At 36.1% G+C, this 5,989-nt stretch overlaps 1 long non-coding RNA gene across 2 annotated transcripts; it reads right to left on the bottom strand.

Annotated features, from left to right (window-relative positions):
* Positions 1 to 1,126: 1,126 nt before the first annotated feature.
* Positions 1,127 to 4,750, bottom strand: LOC130048413 (uncharacterized). 2 transcript variants are annotated; one of them, XR_008797196.1, is made up of 4 exons: positions 3,517 to 4,750; positions 1,852 to 2,084; positions 1,406 to 1,721; positions 1,127 to 1,284 (listed from the first exon to the last, which is right to left on the bottom strand). It is a non-coding gene; the product is annotated as an uncharacterized LOC130048413 (long non-coding RNA). The 2 variants fall into 2 exon arrangements; XR_008797195.1 differs by having other exon boundaries at positions 1,659 to 1,721; positions 3,517 to 4,744.
* Positions 4,751 to 5,989: the final 1,239 nt, after the last annotated feature.

Raw genomic sequence — 5,989 nt, 5'->3', positions numbered from 1 at the left:
AAAATAAATAAAATTAGCCTTCCCTTTGATGTAGGCTTTCGGCTTGACTGATATAAAGTTTTAAAAGTTGGAAAAGGGGGGATGAGTAAGCACAAAGTACAGGCTAGGTTTCGTTTCGTTTCGGTAGATTCGTTTCGTTTCGCACTTTACAGGTACCCGAATTAACACCATTTCCATGATCAAGACGGGATGTAATCAGTGATCTAACAAGTGTCCTGTACGCATCCTCCGTTATAAGAGATCTAATTCTACCATATTACATCCCTCAATCAGTGGAAGCACCGGTAGGGATGTGTTTTGTCATTTTCACAATGTGAAAAAACAACTGATTATGATGCATGTTACTATACGTTCTTTCAGATTTGATTTAAACATGTTCTACCCCCACCCACCCCCCCACCCCCAACTTCGCACTCGTGAACATACAAGTATTTAAAAGAAAACCATATCTTATTCGTGAAATAAATTCTATTTATTATATAGCTAATAAATAGTCTAATATAAAATCTGCGTAAAATCTAGAGAATGTTAGCGTTCAATATCCTGAGAATTTATTGAACACTAACTTTGCTTTGCGTAAATTGTATGTGCCCGAAACATTCGGAGTATGAGCGTTCAATATTGACGTTACCGTAACAACGTAAACAAGCCAAAATGGCAAACGACGGTCCTCCGAATCTGACAGAGCCGGTATTTGATATTTACTTAAAGCAAAATGTTTTACTGTACTTAAATTATGATGCCCCCATTTACAAAATCAGTTTGCTTCTTGCATTAATGACGGGTTAAATATCGAACAGTTAAGAAATGCATGCTGTTATTGCACATTGCCAATATTGATGAATACTCCTATCAACACTTTTTTACGTGATGCAAGCGGCTTCGTCTATTTTGGAGTAGTTTGAGCGAAAAGGGATATAATTTAACAACTAAATACTTTAGCTATATAATAAAAGGGTTATTGAACTTATATAGGTGAATATTGGCACTCGTTGGCTCGCAAGCTCGTGCATTTTGATAGCCAACTCGTGCCAATATTCACCAATATAAGTTTAATAACCCTATAATATTCAACGACAAAGCATTGAATATCCTCTATGTAATAGACAAAATATGACATTCAAAATATCAGATTAATTTATTTTATGTAAAGCATGATAAATTTCACATTAATTAACGTGTTGAGTATTAGATAAATGATTTGTATATTTTAAATCTATAAGTCTAATTAATTGCACTCGTCTCTTTGACAGGATCTTTGAATTACGGTGTCCACTTCAAAATCTGAATAAAACAAAGTGATCACATTTACAATGTAATGTAATACTTATTAAAACAAAGTATTTAATTATCAATAGTGAATTGCATCGTATATTGATCATATACATATGTATATCATTCTTACCAGATAACTAGTTGTCAATGAAATGGACCCGATTTAGAGTAATGCGCCCTGCCTTGGACAGAGCGTCTTTGAGATAAAACAACTATAATAAATGATCTTACATTTTGTTGCTTTAAAACTATTTTCACATCGGAGATTACTACCAAATGAGAGCTTAAAAATATGCAAATTCTAATTAAATTCTTTTTCAAATACAGATTACAAATGTATTCAAAATCTTCAAGTTTTTATGAATGTACTATTCAATGCATACCACATACGGTCGATGTCTGGCGCAGAAGCCTGCCTGATCGACGTCAACTTCTCTGTAAGGAACCTATTTTTGAAAATAAAAAAAATAACCGAATACCATTCTAATTAAAAGCAGCTAATACTAATTAGATTGAACATGAAATATTCTTTCAGACAGCTGATGGAATACGTCAACAATAGGGGTTATTACTTACAGGGTTCTCCGAGGTCCCTAGTTCTGGCCACACCCGGTACTTTCTGGTGATTTTGTTGGGTGACCATTGTGAGATTCCTTGAGTTCCTTGTTACCCGTGAACGCTCCTGCGTCGGTTGAGGATTTAACCTCCTCAGACAGGCATTCATTCTCAGGTCGCGGGGCAGAGGTCGCATCATCATTCTCACGATCATCTAAAGATTTTCTTGTCGACATCTCCCAGTAAGGAGTAAACTAGGAAAAATTAAACACCACTTCAGTATCAGCAAATTGTTAACCATTGAAAAAAAATAACAACGTCTTTCTGTATTTATTCTATGCACACCTTTTTTACCTAAAATCACAGGGGCTAAGCCCGTTTTGGGCCCGAACCCTGTGATACCATAAATATAGATTTATGGTATCACAGGGTTCGGGCCCAAAACGGGCTTAGCCCCTGTGCCTAAAATGATCATTGTTTATGCATTGTGTAGTATGTATACATACGTAGTTCTGCTACGGATATTTCCCCCAAAGGAAAGCAGATGATAAAATGAAATGGCTGCATTTTTTGTAGAATGTACATAGAAATAAATTTTATTTATAAAAAATAAATGAGGGTAGGAACTGCGATGTTTCACGCGGGCATACTTCATAAAGTGTGTTAGCAATTCTTGAAAAGTAGGTCATGGTAAAGTGTTAGTTTATACCATCAAGTATTTTTCAAAATTGAAGTTTGTCTCTTATATTTACATTCTCATTTAATTTCTGTTAGAATTCCAGTTAAAATGAACGTATTATGAGTATTAATTATAATTCTCACGTGCATTGTATACACAACTGCAACGCATTCACGAGGAAATGACTATCATTAGAATCAATTTGAAGATATATTTTATAAAAAGCAAACACATGAATTATATGTAACGGAAAAAATCTCAAACGAACATAATTTTATAAAACATGTTATCTAGGAGTGATTTAGATACATTATTTGGAATTTACCCTGTTTGTCTTCATTGCACTGCAGTGTGTAAGTAAAACTTTGAGCTTCATAACGATGATATTAAAATTAATTATACAGTGTATCTCAAAATTTCCACACGTCTTGTCGCAACCGAATGGCGCCAAATCTATGACAAGACGTTGCCAACGCCACGACATCAGTTGTACATGACGTCATCATCGACCCAAAAGTTGATAAAGAAATATTAAAATTTGACTTTAAAATATAGTCAGTTTTTAAATCGAGGTAAGCTGCTGACAAACAAGTTGATGGTACAGGGATTTCAACAGTCTCGATTGAAGTCAGCATTTCGCAAATTCTATGGTCGTTATAACGATCTAGTTCGTCAATACAACCTCGCATTGGGTCAAATGCTGTCTGACGTGTTTCATACCAATTGTTAAGCCGTTCTTGGCACACTGATTTTGACTGCGGATAACTCCGTTTACCTGATCAGGATATGGGGCTCACGGCGGGTGTGACCGGTCAACAGGGGATGCTTACTCCTCCTAGGCACCTGATCCCACCTCTGGTGTGTCCAGGGGTCCGTGTTTGCCCAACTATCTATTTTGTATTGCTTGTAGGAGTTATGAGATTGATCACTGTTCGTTATCTTCACCTTGCATTAAAATATTCAAAGTTTAAAGTAGATGAAGTTTGATAAAATGTAATATCATATACCTAGTAGTGTATCAGCCCTGATACACCTATCTTGGCTAGGGTGAGACAGCTGCAAGTAGGTAGGGCTGTCTCGCCCTAAGGGCCGAGATATCTCTGTCTCGGCCCGTTGTCAAGGGGCTGTCTCGCCCTCAAATTTCAAATGGCTATTTCTTCTTTAATCTTTTGAAATCTAACATAACTACATGAAAAAATGATGTTAGACACAATTTTTTTCAAATATAATACTTTCTTCCACGACAAAATTTAATTTAAGCAGAAAAATTAAATAAAAACGTTTTCAAAAACAGCGCTAAATTGTAGCGTGTATCTAAGCAAAGGGGGGTAACCCAAGTAACAATTGTTTATTTAGAACAATAACACGTTTAACTTCATTTAAAAACAATCATCGTTCTAGGCGACAGAAAACAGTAGGAGGATTATGGAGGGTGATACTAAAGCATTATTAGAAATTCCCGGTCCTAATGGAGATCAAAATGTTAATTTACGGTAATTTTGATGTAGAAAACTGCTTTAAAACGATTTCTGAAATCTAAAATCCCGAGGACTTGGCAATAAAACGAGAAAAGCAGAACCAATATCTTCCGACGTTTTTCAACGACTTATAGATGCTAAACATATGGGAAACGGTAAAAAAAAAAACTTACTTCAGTATAAGGTAACATATTCCCTAAGCAAATAAATAGCAGCATCATATCTGTAAACATTCCCGTTCATACGATGACGCCACGTAAACAAAGTTCTACAACTCTTACAAATTATATGAAATAATGAAAACGGGCGAGTTTGGTAAATCCGAAAAAAGAAATAAAAATAATTCACTTATTTCCAATTTTAGTATTCATTAGCAGGCCCCTAGGAGCTGCTTAATAGTATATACATGTACATGAACAGCACAGCGATAGATATGACGAGTTTCTCAGCCAAGCAGTTCAGTTAATTGAAACGTCCAGATTCTAGACCACATGAGGGGATGTCCATGATTAATCATCCAATTATTGTGACCAGCAGTGGAATAAAGTTACAAAACCCAGACTTTAGCATGTTTCACAATGCCAATAGTACTGGAAACATAACCATTAAAGTAAACTCACCGAAGGAATAAAATAGTCAAATATCGTTGTATAGTATACCATGTATTTATGTTTGGGTCAATACCCCCCCCCCCCCTCCCCCAATTTTTAAAAAAATGTTTATCAACTTGTTGTGTTTTAGGTATATGATATAAACAATATCACACTCTAATGTTGATCTCGGACCTGGGATTACCCCTCGAGTGATCTCGGCCCTCGCCCTACGGGCTCGGGCCGAGATCAACTCTCGGGGCCAATCCCAGGTCCGAGATCAACATTAGAGTGTGATATTCTATATTTCATGACTTACCCGTTCATCTGAATCTTTTTCTTTAAACCGCTTATTACGTCACATTGAATGACTGTTCATTATTATGTCACAATACATGTGACATCTTTCCCGGAATAAAAAATAATTTCTGTATAAAATATACTGAACGACAGTATAAATATTATCATCAACAACAATCCCAATAAAGAAGGTCAATGATGAAGGAAGGGTTGTTACATATATACATGTAGCCGTTGTACCAAATTTTAAATGCTTGATTGCCGACCATAGTTCAATTTAAACATTCAGAAAAGCTATACTAGCGGACCCAGCGCCAACACGCCTCAAATATATGAACTATTTCTTTAAAAAAAATGTCCGAATTAAAACGTTGAAATATATACGTTTTATTTCGTTAGATCTCAGAAGGTTCGGGGGATTTCCCCCTGGACTCCACACCTAGGACCCAGTAAGGGCCTACAAACAGCCCATAGACATCCAGCTAGCCATGTATTGCCTTATCCCTCTTCCCCGTTCTGAAATTTCTTGATCCGTCATTGCCTTGAACTTAGTATTAATATTAAACACAAAATTACAAACTATTTAAAGCAACAACGCGTCATCAATAAAGTTTAAATTGGCCTTCAACTAAATTCAGAACTAGTGATTATACACAATATTTGTAAAATACTTCTCACAATACACGATGAGCTAAAAAAAAAAATCCCAGGTGAATGGGTTGTTATATTGTAAATCTTGAATTTTGTTTTAATTTACCGAATGACACCTCAAAGTTACACACCATTCTAGCAGCCCCCCCCCCCTCCCCCGGGATTTTAATCGAAATTAGGGATACAACTGCATGGAAGTGCACAAAAATAAGCAACTATATATTTACAGTTTATTTCCTACGAAGCTGAGGGGTCTCAGTAATTTCCGAACGGGGGTGGGGGGGGGGGTGTAATGAAAGGTATGTTTTGGGCTTCCTTGAATTTAAGCCCCCAGTGGGGTCCAGGGCCAAACCCTTTTGGGGAACAGAGGACTGCAGCCACCGAGTTCTGATTAATTTTAATGTTTTTAGAAAAATCTTTATTTAAAAAAAAATCATAAATAATCGTGACATCTAACATCG

Source organism: Ostrea edulis, chromosome 7 (assembly GCF_947568905.1).
Source record: "Ostrea edulis chromosome 7, xbOstEdul1.1, whole genome shotgun sequence".
Classification (NCBI taxonomy): domain Eukaryota; kingdom Metazoa; phylum Mollusca; class Bivalvia; order Ostreida; family Ostreidae; genus Ostrea; species Ostrea edulis.
Note: the sequence above shows the minus strand (reverse complement) of the source record. Positions and strands in the feature narration are given on the sequence as shown.